General features: G+C 35.3%; 1 protein-coding gene across 5 annotated transcripts in view; it reads right to left on the bottom strand.

The window, feature by feature from the left end:
• The window catches only part of ine (inebriated), a 69,730-nt gene extending 62,111 nt beyond the window's left edge, over positions 1-7,619 (bottom strand). For 2 of the 5 annotated variants that reach the window (XM_067768296.1, XM_067768300.1), the window contains exon 1: positions 7,531-7,617. The gene's annotated coding sequence lies outside the window, so the exon portion shown is untranslated. Of the gene's footprint in view, positions 1-6,662; positions 6,827-7,530 lie in introns of those variants that run through there. The other 3 variants (XM_067768297.1, XM_067768299.1, XM_067768298.1) reach the window with 3 other exon arrangements.
• Positions 7,620-15,946: the final 8,327 nt, after the last annotated feature.

Here is a 15,946-nt window from a genome sequence, read left to right as displayed (position 1 = left end):
ATAAGCCGTGTTTTATTTACATTTTTATACATACATCTACATTTGCGACTAAAAAAAACGCTCATCGAATGGCGCATAACACAGTAAAAGATTTAGCAGCACGGATTTCATAAACATCTATTACATAAGTGTGGATAAAGTTGTGCACTTGGCTTGCCATACAAAGTTTAAGTGCAGATGTATGTATGTGCGCGTTATAAAAACACAGCTATTAATGCGCTTAATAGTTTGTCTTTAGTTAATGTCGAAAACTGTAAAAATGCGTGTAATTTGTACCGTACCAACCGTGGAATGTCCCTTGGGGAAAATTTTTTTAAGCAGGTTTGTCAAACCTTTCAAGGATACTGCGGCTACTAAAAGATTTTCGGTGCTAAAACTTGAAATGCAAATACAACATAAATCATACATACAAAAAACAAAACCAATCTGATAAAACTCAATTGCCTGGGTTCGAAATAATGTTTATTAATAAAGAGGCCTTTGTATATGGAGTATTCCATCCCATTTCGACCAATTTTGAACCCGACCCCTTTAGAATTGGCTGAAAGTTTTTCTTCTTTTTCTAGCTTACGATAGACGTTTTTCAGAATTTTTTCAAATTTTTTCATCCAACTCAAAAAAAGTTATGAATTTAAAAAAAAAACAAGTAAGGAAGGTTAAGTTCGGGTGTAACCGAACATTACATACTCAGTTGAGAGCTATGATGACAACATAAGGGAAAATAACCATGTAGGAAAATGAACCGAGGGAAACCCTGGAATGTGTTTGTATGACATGTGTATCAAATGAAAGGCATTAAAGAGTATTTTATGAGGGAGTGGGCCATAGTTCTATAGGTGGACGCCATTTAGGGATATAGCCATAAAGGTGGATCAGGGTTGACTCTAGAATGCGTTTGTACGATATGGGTATCAAATGAAAGGTGTTAATGAGTATTTTAAAAGAGAGTAATCCTTAGTTCCATAGGTGGACGCCGTTTCGAAATATCGCCATAAAGGTGGACCAGGTGTGACTCAAGAATGTGTTTGTACGATATGGGTATCAAATTAAAGGTATTAATGAGGGTTTTAAAAGGGAGTGATGGTTTTTGTATAGGTGGTCGCATTTTCGAGATATCGCCATAAAGGTGGACCAGGGGTGAACCTAGAATTTGTTTGTACAATATGGGTATCAAAAGAAAGGTGTTAATAAGTATTTTAAAAGGGAGTAATCCTTAGTTCCATAGGTGGACGCCGTTTCGAGATATCGCCATAAAGGTGGGCCAGGGGTGACTCTAGAATTCGTTTGTGCAATATGGGTATCAAACGAAAGGAGTTAATGAGTATTTTAAAAGGGAGTGGGCCTTAGTTCTATAGGTGGACGCCTTTTCGAGGTATCGCAATAAAGGTGGACCAGGGGTGACTCTAGACTTTGTTTGTACGCTATGGGTATCAAATAAAGGTGTTAATGAGTATTTTTAAAAGGGAGTGGGCCTTCGTTCTATAGGTGTTCGCCTTTTCGAAATATCGCCATAAAGGTGGACCAGGGGTGACTTTAGAATATGTTTGTACGATATGTGTATCAAATGAAAGGTGTTAATGAGTATTTTAAAAGGGCGTGGGGCTAAGTTCTATAGGTGGACGCCTTTTCGAGATATCGCCATAAAGGTGGACCAGAGGTGACTCTAGAATGAGTTTGTACGATATGGGTATCAAATTAAAGGTATTAATGAGAGTTTTAAAAGGGAGTGGTGTGAAGGCGTTTTCCAGATATCGACCAAAATGTGTACCAGGGTGACCCAGAACATCATCTGTTGGATACCGCTAATTTATTTATATATGTAATACCTGCCAAGATTTTAAGGGTTTTTTATTTCGCCCTGCAGAACTTTTTCATTTTCTTCTGCTTAATATGGTAGGTGTCACAACCATTTTATAAAGTTTTTTCTAAAGTTATGTTTCGCGTCAATAAAACAATCCAATTACCTTACCATGTTTCATCCCTTTTTTCGTATTTGGTAAAGAATTATGGCATTTTTTTCATTTTTCGTAATTTTCGATATCGAAAAAGTGGGCGTGGTCATAGTCGGATTTCGTTCATTTTTAATACCAAGATAAAGTGAGTTCAAGTAAGCACGTGAACTAAGTTCAGTAAACATATGTCGATTTTTGCTCAAGTTATCGTGTTAACGCCCGAGCGGAAGGACAGACGGACTACTGTGTATAAAAACTGGGCGTGGCATCAACCGATTTCGCCTATTTTCACAGAAAAGAGTTAACGTCACAAAATCTATACCCCTACCAAATTTCAAAAGGATTGGTTAATTTTTGTTCGACTTATGGCGTTAAAAGTATCCTAGACAAATTAAATGAAAAAGGGCGGAGCCACGCCCATTTTGAAATTTTCTTTTATTTTTGTATTTTGTTGCACCATATCATTACTGGAGGTGAATGTTGACATAATTTACTTATATACTGTAAAGATATTAAATTTTTTGTTAAAATTTTACTTTAAAAAAATTTGTTTTTTAAAAGTGGGCGTGGTCCTTCTCTGATTTTGCTAATTTTTATTAAGCGTACATATAGTAATAGGAGTAACGTTCCTGCCAAATTTCATCGTGATATCTTCAACGACTGCCAAATTACAGCTTGCAAAAGTTTTAAATTACCTTCTTTTAAAAGTGGGCGGTGCCACGCCCATTGTCCAAAATTTTACTAATTTTCTATTCTGCGTCATAAGCTCAACTCATCTACCAAGTTTCGTCGCTTTATCTGTCTTTTGTAATGAATTATCGCACTTTTTCGGTTTTTCGAAATTTTCGATATCGGAAAAGTGTGCGTGGTTATAGTCCGATATCGTTAATTTTAAATAGCGATCTGAGATGAGTGCTCAGGAACCTACATACCAAATTTCATCAAAATACCTCGAAATTTACTCAAGTTATCGTGTTAACGGACGGACGGACGGACGGACGGACATGGCTCAATCAAATTTTTTTTCGATCCTGATTATTTTGATATATGGAAGTCTATATCTATCTCTTCAATCAAACTTAATATACTCTGTGAGCTCTGCTCAACTGAGTATAAAAACGGTGTTTTTTTCAAAATGCTATGACTTTTTCAAAAATTGACCGTTTGCGATCTTTTTTTTAAATTTGTTTTTAAATGTACTTTTCGGAAAAAATACAAAAAAATTTTTAAAGTTTTTTTTGTAATTTTTTTTTTATTTAATTGAAAAAAAAACTTTAAACATTTTTTTGTATTTTTTCCGAAAAGTACATTTAAAAACAAATTAAAAAAAAAGGATCCCAAACGGTCAATTTTTGAAAAATTTATAGCATTTTGAAAACAAAAACGGTGTCCAACTCAAAATAAGTTATGAATTTAAAAAAAAAAACGGTGTTTTTTTTCAAAATGCTATAACTTCTATAGCTATAAAATCTCGAAAAACTGAAAAATTACAAAAAAAAAAAACTTAAAAAATTTTTTTGTATTTTTTCCGAAAAGTACATTTAAAAACAAATTAAAAAAAAAAAGATCCCAAACGGTCAATTTTTGAAAAAGTTATAGCATTTTGAAAACAAAAACGGTGTCTTTTTTTTTAAATTCATAACTTTTTTTGAGTTGGATGAAAAAATCTGAAAAAATTCTGAAAAACGTCTTTCGTAAGCTAGAAAAAGAAGAAACACTTTCAGCCAATTCTAAACGGATGGAATACTCCATATATAGTAATATTTTTTTTTCAATTTTCTCTGCTTTTTATTAGCTGCCTCCTACGCCCAAAAACAACAATTGGTTTTTCTTTGAAAGCCTATTAATTTAAATATAAGGTAACGGCGACTAATTTCATAAAAAAAAAATATTAAAAAAAAAATTTGTTTTTAAATATATTAAGAAAATACACAATTACTTCACGAATATATTACGTTCAGTGAGTTGTTCAGTTAATCAAGATTTTTCATTTAAGAATCTGGTGGCTATTAAGTGATTAAAATGAATTAAATCAACAATCAGCACAAGCGATAAGTCAGACTTGAAAAGCAGTACTTAAATATTTATTAAATTTAAAATAACATACAAAGTGTAATTGATGGATTCTTTGATTAATTAACCATTGAAAATTCTGGTATATTTCTGTATGAAGGTACAGCAGCGAGCACGAAAATAGCACTGGCAATTTTAATTAAAATTCGTCAATTAAAAAGAAAAAACTTAGAGAAGATTTTACAAAAATTTCGAACATTTTAAGTTGTTGTAGCGATAAGACACTTGCGAAGGTTTTGGGGAGTGTTATCGACGTTGATGGTTCTTTGTCGGATATCGATTCTGTGTGTTCACCGCCTAGCGTTGGTGAGGTTGACAATTAGGTAGCGGAAGCTATGAATTGTGCTTATTAACCCCTTGAATTTCTAAGTATTTAGTGTTTATGGTATTTTTATTAGTACGCACTTTCCAAGCCAACAAAATACAACTTATAGGCCTCTCGAAATTCCCATTGATTTCTGAAATATTTTTTTCCGAAGGGTGTTTCAGATTTTTTGTCATACAAAAAATGAAGTTTTGCGCTCTTCGAATGGTAGAAAAAGAAAACACCTATTGCAAAAAAAAATTGTTAAAAATCAAGACAAATTCGGACAGCCCGATAACTTATACCTTGTGAGACTGAAACTGATTGGGCTACAAAGAAAACTGCATACTCGAAAAAATTCAGAAAATTGTTTATGAAACTTGAAATTTTCCTATAATTTTTTCGAATTCTTAAATTTTCCGAAAGAGTTTTCGTGGTTAGTTTGTATAGCTTCATTTAAAAACAAGTTTTTTTCTAAAATTATCGCTCCAAAATGAGTTTAGTTGACAATATTGCCACTGCTATTTTCATGTTCGCTGCTGTATGTATTTTATTTCAAAGAAAAAAGGAAATATCGCAAAAGGGAATGTATCCAGAAAAAAACATAAAGATTATGTGTATAAGGTGTAATCTTTTTTAATGGAGATGAAAAAAGAGAACAACTGTTTCCTACCGCGGCCAGAAAGTGAGCCCTAATTTTGCCAGGGGCCGGGCTAGATTTTACCTCTTTTAATATTACGGATGGATTTTCCGAGGAAAGCATTGCAACTCAAAACAAATAAAGGTGTCTAAGTTCGGGTGTAACCGAACATTATATACTCAGCGTGAGCTTCAATTGTACATTTCATTTAAAAAAAAATGTCTCCCCATTTCCTCTTACAATAAAACTTGATAAGTGAAATATCATTGATTAAAAACTATTTTTTGCTAAGTTATAGCTTATTATTCTAGTCTACGACCCTTTTAAACTTGTTTTATATCTAAGTTGCTGTGGTCTTTAACCGATCCAGTCCATTTTTACTAGAAATATTTTCAGCTATAAGGAAAATATGTGTACACAATTTTATTACGATATGTTAATTTTTCTTCGAGTTATAGCTCCAGAAACATAGAAAATTGCTTAGTCATAAAAGGGGCGGTGCCACACCCATTTTCAAAAATTTTAGTGTTTTCCAATTTAATGTTATAATTCAATTTAGAAAGTAAAATTCTATTGGCACAAAGCTCTTTTTCGCTAAGATATAGCTTATTATTTTCGTCTACAACCCTTTCAAAAATCTTTTATATAAAAGTGGGCGTGGTCCTTAACCGATTTTGTTAATTTTTCTTCAAATCATTCCCTATAGTAAAGTCAACCTCTCTGCCCGAATTTTGTTACGATAGGTTTAACGATTTTTGATTTATGATTAATAATATTTGTAAAATTGATTTTATCATAAGTGGGCGGTGCCACTCCCATTTTTCAAATTTTTTGAAATTTTTATCAAGAAGCTCAATATTAGTGGAAACGTCAAATTTCAACGTTCTAGGTGTATTATTTACTAAATAATTAGGTTTTTTGTGTTTTTCAAAATGTTATATATATAAAAAGTGGGCGTGGTTATCATCCGATTTCGCTCATTTTCAATACCAATCTATTTTGGGTCCAGATAAGCTCGTGTACCAAATTTGGTGAAGATATCTCAATATTTACTCAAGTTATCGTGTTAACGGACAGGCGGACGGACGGACGGACATGGCTCAATCAAATTTTTTTTCGACACTGATGATTTTGATATATGGAAGTCTATATCTATCTCGATTCCTTCATACCTGTACAACCAACCGTTATCCAATCAAAGTTAATATACTCTGTGTGCAAAGCACGCTGATTATAAAAAGGGGCGGCAAAGTTGCCAAATATCGAGGCAACAGTTAAGCTAGGACGTAGAAAACTTTTAGTTTTTTTTCCAATGGGTCGGAGTTATTCTACAACATAAGTCCTGTTACCTAATTACGGCTCTGCCGTTTGGTTGTCAAACAAATTCTGGTAACGCTATGGACACACTCAGTCCATGTGAGGTCTTTATTGACTGGCCAGTTCAACCTAACCTAACTTAATGGTCTCAGTTTTCAGGGTGAAAAACGGAGCGGTTTCATGAAATTATAGTATTATAATTTGAAAAAAAAAAAAAATAAAAATGTTAAACAAATTTCCAAGTTTAAATATTCACTGTTTCTATGCTGGGTTTGAAATAAATTAATACAAGATTTTCATGTTAATATAACGGTAGCGGTTTCTGCTTCAACTTCGAATTTAAGAGATGGAACCGTTTCTTGAAACTCACACTAACCAAAAAAACATTTTCTCTTAATTCTCAAGTTCTCCTTCGCTTTGCAGTAAATTTTTCTTATATTTTTTTTCATTTTGGAATTGTTATTTAAAGTCCATTAGGTTTAACGAGCAATAAATGCAGTTGCAATTAAGAATGTTATGCACACTTTGTTATTTATTTTTATATTTTTTTTTGCACGACATATTCATAATTAAATTATTTGCATTTACACTAATTTGCATTAAATAGTCGTCCAGCCATTTATTGTTATTAATTCATTAAAAAAAAATATGGATTACAAAAAAAAGTGTCACACGAACGCACAACAAACAGCAAGCACAACAATGCAATTTTTTATTAAATTAGTTTTATTTAAATTTAAATAGCGCGCTACAACAACAACAATGTGCACGATCTTGATCCATTTGTAATGCTCGAATTGATTTTGTATGCGGAATATGTAACGTTATTATATTTTTTTGCACGTACATACATATGTATGTACGTAGGCACATAAGTAGCCGTTACACATATTACATGGTATATCATCTGGGCGTGCACGATGATATGGAATGTTGCACGTGTGTGAGTTGGTGATCACTGAATTGTTTTTTTTTTTTTTTTAATTCAGAGTGGTGGTCCCAAGAAAGTTGCTTATGAAGAAAGTGTATCAAAATTTAGGAATTCAGACAGCTGATCTCGCACTCATTATTGATTTGTACGTGCTTCTTTTTTTTTAGTGATATTTTAAATATGTAATACAAGTTTTGAATAAATTATATCTTAAACAAATTAAATGTTTATAAATTTTCGAAAATTTTCTAAACAACTTTTCAACTACATATGTATTCTTTCGTTTGCTAAAATTTTGTATTATACACTTTACTTTTATTACTTGAATATTAATTTTACTTAGTCACCACTGCCGTATTAAATTATTGATCGTACCGTTCACAGCCGCTGTCAAATGTCAACTGAATTGCTGTCGACGACATTTGCAAATATCGTTTAACTACTGTTAAAAAAAAAGTATCGAAAATACAACAAAAAAAGGCACAACAAATTTTGCTCTTGAGCATAAAGCTCATTAAAACAATTTTTTACGGTTACACAGTTACTAACAAATGAAAAAAAAATAAAAATACAACATACATACTTACACACATATGAATCGCAACAGCAGTGCACGGACTTTTAAAAATAGAATGTTGGTAGACGAAAAATTAAAATGGTGGTAGAAGTTGGTAAATTTTTTTTTTCAAGAAACAATAGCTACATTTTATATTTGTACAAAACAAATCATATTTTATTGTAAAACAAATAAAGCACATTTCACGGAAATAACGCTTAAAAAAATGTAAACAAAACAAAAAAATTCATGTAAATTTGTATATACACTAGCAGAACCGGCCGACGTTGTTCTGCCCTAAATTTTTGGTTTATCTGCATACATTTTAATAAGCTTTTTCCGTCTAACTCTGCCCTCGCCCCTCTACACATTTTCCTAATCTTTGTATTCATTCCTCCCTCCGTATTTTTCGCTTCATCTGTCACCATCTTCGTCTCATTCTATCTCTTTCTCAGTCTTTTCCTTCTCTCTTTTCTCTCCTCTCAAGTTTTTCTCATTCTTGGTGGTATGTATTTTGTTCCAGTCCCATTCCGAGTCTCAGTCCCAGTCCCACTCCGAGTCTCAGTCTCAGCCTCAGTCCCAGTCCTAGTCCTAATCACAATCCCTGTCCGTCTCTGGTCTACTTCCCGGAAAAAAGCATCGTAAATACTAATATAGGCAAATTTATATACCAAATTTCAGACAAATCGAATAGGACGTATGTAAATAGGTATGTGGGTATTATTAATTCATGTCTTTGTTTCGGCTTCGCATGCATATTTATCAGTTTTGCCAGGTTGATGCGACTAAATCGAATATCACAATGAAAGTACTTTAAAGCTCTCAGCAACAGCTTTCATTTGATATCCATAATACACACACATTCTAGGAGTATCCGGGTCCATGGTTTGGCCTATATCTCGAGACCCTAGTCACCCAGCGGTGTAAAACTTACTCTGTACTAAAGCACACATCAACAGCTTCAATTTGATACCCATAATGTAAAAACACATTCTAGGTGTATCCGGGTCCACGTTTTGGCCTATATCTCGAGACCCTAGTCACCCAGCGGCATAAACCTTACTCTGTACTAAAGCACACATCAACAGCTTCAATTTGATATCCATAATTTAAAAACACATCCTAGTGTTACCCTTATCCACGTTTCTGCCTATATCTCGAGACCCTAGTCACCAATAGGTATGAAAACTACCCTGTACTAAAGCACTCATCAACAGCTTTAATTTGATATCCATATTGTATAAACACATTCTAGGGGTGCCCGGGTCCACGTTTTGGCCTATATCTCGAGACCCTAGTCACCAATAGGTATGAAAACTACCCGGTACTAAAGCACTCATCAACAGATTTCATTTGATATCCATATTGTATAAACACATTCTAGGGGTGCCCGGTCCACGTTTTGGCCTATATATCGAGACCCTAGTCTCCCAGGGGTACGAAAAATATCCAGTATCAAAAACAGCTTCCATTTGACACCCATACTCTACAAACATATCCCAGGATTACCCAGGTCCACGTTTTGATCTCAAGACCCTAGCCAGAACGGGATAAAAAATATCCCATGTCCGTTCCCTGGTTCTGAGCTACCTCTCCACCAATTTTCAGCCAAATCGGTTCATCCCTTCTTGAGTTACGCGTAGTGTAATTAACACCACTTTCTTTTATATATAGATTTGAATTTTTTCTAAAAAAAAAGCATAACTCAAGAATGGCTAAACCGATTTGGGAATTCAAAATCATCTAACCATCATCTCTCCTTCCTGTATCTTTCCTAAAAATTTCATGGCAATCTTTCTATCCGTTCTCGAGTTATGGAGTGACAATCAAAATATACACTTCTTTTTATAGATATAGATAGCTTATGCCTATATCATATTTGCTTTTTTCCTGTATTTTGAGCTTGAAATATTAAGGAAACTTTACCGATACGTCTCATTACAACAACAAATTTTCAATATACCAGTATTTTTTTGCCACAAAATAACCGACTTTGGCATGTAACCGTTTACCTAAAACTTTTTTTATTTTCGTTCAAAATTATTCATAAAAAACTGATGAAAATATCGCAGAGAAATATTTGCGTGCTCATTTACTACATTTCTTTCATAAACAAACTTATTTCTTGTTTGAATTTGTGCACAAATTTTTCAAAATAAAAACCGAATTTCACCAAAAAAAATTGTCAGAAAAAAAACAAAAGAAAAATCTAGGTCCATATGGGTATTATTAAATACAAGGAACAAAATCACCTTCTACAAAGTAAAATTTTTTCTAAAATCTTATTAATATAATTGGAGGCTGAAATAAAGTCCGTCCGATACAATACTCTTTTATTAATGTTTGATTGGAAATGTTAATCCATTACGCTTGGCGGTTTTTATGTCGTTCATTATAGATAACTACCTTTCTGCGGCTGCACTACTGTGAGGTAATATTGCTAAGGAGAACATTTATTCACTCAAATTTTTTTAGAAGACTTTTCAGTTCCCAATTTTATTCATCCTTTAAGAATATCGTCGGAAAATATCTTCTATTATTTCCTTATCATATAACATTAATGATCGCCATTCGTTGTTAAGAATTTCCATGGAAGTCTTGTGAAATGGAAAAGCTTTAAGTAAGGGAAGAATCATTGTCATTTGACTAGAATTAATATTTTTTTCATCAACATTTTCCAAAAGGTGTAACTTTTCGTCTTTGAAATTGAATCGTTTCTTAATTTCCTTACATAGGCAAATGTTGGTAGATTTTTGGGCTTTGTTGGTAGAAAATGAAAATGGACTAAAAAGTTGGTAGATCTACCAATAAAGTGGTAAAGTGCGTGCACTGCGCAACAGCAGCTTATCTGAGAGCGCTACTAATGCCAAAATCTACAATGTACATCAAGTTGATTTTGAGTGTCAACTTAAATAATAATGTTACGAATATTAGCAAAACTAAGGAGTGCTGCCAGCTCTAAGCCGATCTAAGCAGTGACGTGAATGCACATCAATAATTCAATCATTATGTATCTACATAAACGAATAAATAATTGCGTCTACACATATGTACACATATGTACACATTCCGACGAGCAACATTTACATACAAGGCAGCAAGAGATGAGATGTCACACACCGATGAATTTACTTATACGCTTATGTGTGTGCGGGAGACTGTAAACTACAAACACATGCATATACCTTATCTGAGTTGTCACAAGAGAGAGCAATAATTTGTGCACGTAGTTGTGGCTGGCGATTTTGTAGCCGAAACAACTAGTAACTTCTGGAAATCGAAGAGCCTAGAAATATGCAGCGTAAACTATAAAAGCGGCGCCAGCGAGTAAGAAGTAATTCAGTTTGATTTGAATTGTCAAGCAGTTACGAGTAAGACGATATCTAGCGAGCAATAGCACTATTATTTTGAAAGTCAGTTTCCTTTAAACTATCGGTTTGGTTATTAAGCTATTCGTTGCACAATTTGAGTGTTATTGTGAAGTATTTTAATAAAGGCCATTTTTCCATTATTCAATATTGGAGTTATTTATTCGACAGTTTAGCGATACGATCCTAGCAAAAGGGCAAATAAGAGGATTTGCAGGAAATTCGTTACAATTGGTGTCAGAAGAGGAATTGTTGAATAAATTCCAAAGGACAACAAGGACATGGCAAAGTTCGGTGAATTGAAGATCCAGCAACTAAAGAAGGAGTTGGAAACCCGTGGATTGAATACAAGCGGCGTTAAACTTGAACTTCAGGCACGGCTACGAGAGGCAATGGAAGCAGAAGGAATTGATGTGGAAGAGTATGTCTTTCACCTTGATGGGGAGGAGACAACAAAAATTGAAGAGAAAAACGAAACATCGCAGACGGTTACCAGCACAGATTTGAACATGATTTTGGCTGCAATATCTGCTCAAACATCGACAGTGGCTTCTCAACTGGAATCGCAAAAGACAGATATAACATCTCAACTGGCATCTCAACTAGAAGAACAGAAAAAGTATATGTCATCTCAACTAGAAGAACAGAAGACCTATATGGTATCCCAACTGGAATCGCAGGAAACCCGTATAACATCACAATTGGAAGAACAGAAGACATATTTGGCATCTCAACTGGAAGCGCAAGAGGCACGTATATCTGAAATGTCGGCACAAATTTCGGAACAGGTATCAGCGCAGCTCTTTGTGAAACTGGAAGAGCAGGATGCAAAAATTTTACAACTCGAGGACAAAATTGATGCCGAAATAGAAGCGTTAAAAGGTCGTATGGAGCAGTTACAACTAAACCGCCCAGCTGTTTCAGCGAGTAATCCAAAGGTAAAGACACCATCCTTTGACGGTTCTGTTCCTTTTCAGGTCTTTAAGCTACAGTTTGAGAAGACCGCAGCAGTGAACCAATGGAATGCTGAAGATAAAGTTGCAGCTCTGTTCGTGGCACTGAAAGGGCCTGCCGCGGAAATCTTACAGACCATCCCAGAGTACGAGCGGAACCACTACGAAACATTGATGAGCGCTTTAGAGAGACGTTACGGAAGCGAGCATAGGAAACAGATATTCCAAATTGAGTTGCAAAACCGCTACCAAAAAGCAAATGAAACATTGCAGGAGTTTGCTTCAGATATTGAAAGATTGGCTCATCTTGCAAATGCGGACGCACCCGTGGAATACACTGAAAGGGTAAAAATCCAGAGTTTCATAAATGGCATACGGGACGTGGAAACGAAGCGAGCTACATACGCAAACCCAAAGCTGACATTTTCTGAAACGGTATCACATGCATTGACTCAGGAAACGGCCTCACTATTGAGTAAACCAGCATACAAAGCTCATCGTGTAGAAGTGGAAAGACCAGATTGGGTAGACACTATTTTGGAAGCACTGAAGGGATCACAACAGAAAAATGCCGGAGTTATTAAATGTTTCAAGTGCGGCAACCCAGGTCATATTGCACGACATTGCAGCAGCGGTCCCAATAGCTCCAACAATGTGGGTGGTCGTAAACGCAAAGCTGGCGGAAATGAGCAAGAGCATGTCGAATGTAAAGAACGAAAACTTGCCCCGGCTGTTGAATGTCCTGTGATATCTGTGTTGCAAATCGGAAGGAAATCAAGCAGTCTTACCGTCAGAGGGAATGTGGATGGTAAAGAGCGTGTACTGACTGTAGATACGGGGGCATCTCATTCCTTGATTCGATCTGATTTGGTCTACAGGAGAGTAAAGTCATTACCTGGAGCAAGGTTGCGTACGGTAACAGGCGAATATAATCAAGTCCAAGGCGAAGTGGTATGTGAGGTATTAATTGGAAAAGTCATGGTTCTACACAAATTCGTTGTGGCGGAGATCGTTGATGAAGTCATATTGGGAGTGGACTTCTTGGTTGACCATGACGTCAGGATCGATATGCGGAGGAAAATTATGCGCTATAAGAACCAGGACATACCACTTAACTTTAGTTTGGAAAAAGGGTTCAGCAGTAATCGGGTACTGGTGGAAAAGACTCGACAAAGACCACGAAAGTCAAAAGCAAAGGTTGATAGATCGAATGGGCCAAATAAATCAAAATCAAAAGTACCTGCGAGAGAAACACTGGCATTGACAAAACCTAAAAGACGTAGGAAAATGAAGCAACGAATTTTCGAGAAGGAATGCGAGGGTAGTTTCAATCCAGAGCGCACTACTGTGGGGAAACGTGGGAACGATACTGATTATGCAAAGCAAATCCGTCCAGCGCAAGCTCTACAAAGTAGTTCTTCATTGGCCAAGCAACAGAGTGCGAGAGAACGATCCAGAATAATGAGTAGTAAGATGGAACACAGGTACGACAGGGAAAATAATTCGGAAGGTTTCCGGAATGGAGATTTGGTACTGTTAAACAACCCTCACCGGCGGAAAGGTGTCCCAGCCCAATTTCGGTGCAGTTGGGAAGGCCCGTACAAGATTGTGAAGAAGCTCAGTGATACCATCTACCGCATACAAAGCATTGAGAAACCACGGAGTAGAAGAGTGGTACATTTGGCGATGCTAGCAGCGTTTAGATCGAGAGATTTGTCTGATCGGGACGATCAGACTTAGGTGGAGGGCAGTGTTACGAATATTAGCAAAACTAAGGAGTGCTGCCAGCTCTAAGCCGATCTAAGCAGTGACGTGAATGCACATCAATAATTCAATCATTATGTATCTACATAAACGAATAAATAATTGCGTCTACACATATGTACACATATGTACACATTCCGACGAGCAACATTTACATACAAGGCAGCAAGAGATGAGATGTCACACACCGATGAATTTACTTATACGCTTATGTGTGTGCGGGAGACTGTAAACTACAAACACATGCATATACCTTATCTGAGTTGTCACAAGAGAGAGCAATAATTTGTGCACGTAGTTGTGGCTGGCGATTTTGTAGCCGAAACAACTAGTAACTTCTGGAAATCGAAGAGCCTAGAAATATGCAGCGTAAACTATAAAAGCGGCGCCAGCGAGTAAGAAGTAATTCAGTTTGATTTGAATTGTCAAGCAGTTACGAGTAAGACGATATCTAGCGAGCAATAGCACTATTATTTTGAAAGTCAGTTTCCTTTAAGCTATCGGTTTGGTTATTAAGCTATTCGTTGCACAATTTGAGTGTTATTGTGAAGTATTTTAATAAAGGCCATTTTTCCATTATTCAATATTGGAGTTATTTATTCGACAGTTTAGCGATACGATCCTAGCAAAAGGGCAAATAAGAGGATTTGCAGGAAATTCGTTACAATAATAATAAAAAAAAAAATAAATGCTCAAAACAATGCTCAACTCATTTGATCAGTTGGATGTCAACAGCATGATTTTTTATGAGTAAAGGGTGGCGCAGTATAAACGTGAAAAATTTAGTTTTTAAAAAAAATATGGAATATGATACAAACATCATACATCGTTGTATAAGGGATTGATGCAGCTTATGCATTATGTTTCAGCAATATATAACATAATATAACATAACATAAGATAACATAGTATTAAATACAACTCTTTCATGACATTTTATAACATTACATAACATAACATAACCCAATAAAACTTAATATATCATAACATGGCATAGCTTAACATAATACAACATAATATAAAATTAAATCACATTGCAATATATAGCATAACATTACACACCATAACGTAACAAAAAATGAAATAACATAAATTAAAATCTCTTAACAAAATTTAACATAACATTACATAACATAACCTAACATAATATTATATCACATAACATAACTTAAGATAATTTAATGTAACATAACAACACACAACTTAAGATACCACAAAACAACAAAAGAAATCATAATATTTCACAGCATAACAAAACATAACATAACAAAGCATAACACAGACTTAAGTAACACAATGGAACATAACAAAACATATAATAACAAAGCATATAAATACCACAGATTAAAAGAGATAGTTGAAGAGCCCATGCACTGCTTGCATAATGCTTGCAATGTCTATTTCGAAATATATGTGAGATCATGCATCCCGCGGTTGTGACAGATTTGAGGTTTTGGAAAAGCATAAACGGGAGCAAAAAAGCTGCTGGCGTCGCCACCATAGTACCATTTAGCGAATAAGAGCACAAAATAGTTTTACTCAGCATGAAATTCAGGGGTTGTGTAGCGCAACTCTTTCAGGTTGCCAGCGCGATATATAGCTTATCCAAACCCAATTAACAACCTCACCTATTCGTGCCGAATCCTGTTTCATTAACAGCCGAAACTCTGGCGACCCCAAACTCCTCATAAATCTAGGGGGTGGGACGGCGGTTTGGCCAAGAAGGTCGCATGTGGTCATAACAAATCGTTCTCGAGATGGTTGGGCTTGGTACCGGAACGTACCGGATCTGCATCCGGCGAATGACCTTCAACGTCGATAACACTCCCTAAGGCCTTCGGGTAGTGTCCTTAACAACAACAACTCAGCATGAAGGTGCCTCAGCTTGATGGCATACCTGCCAGGCCAATTAACTGAAAATAAGTGTGAAAAACTGTGCTTTTTTTCACTTTCAAAAAAAGCCTCGAGCCAAGAATATTTCAAGCAAAATGAAATATAGCACAGGTAGTTTTTATTTCAAAGGTAAACGGAGACCTTCCATAATCTGTCCGTCAACTGCGCAGACTAGATACTGCGGAAAAAAGAAAT

This window comes from Eurosta solidaginis, chromosome 2 (genome assembly GCF_040869045.1).
Source record: "Eurosta solidaginis isolate ZX-2024a chromosome 2, ASM4086904v1, whole genome shotgun sequence".
In the NCBI taxonomy this organism is placed as follows: domain Eukaryota; kingdom Metazoa; phylum Arthropoda; class Insecta; order Diptera; family Tephritidae; genus Eurosta; species Eurosta solidaginis.
This window is presented reverse-complemented; position numbering and strand designations above follow the sequence as displayed.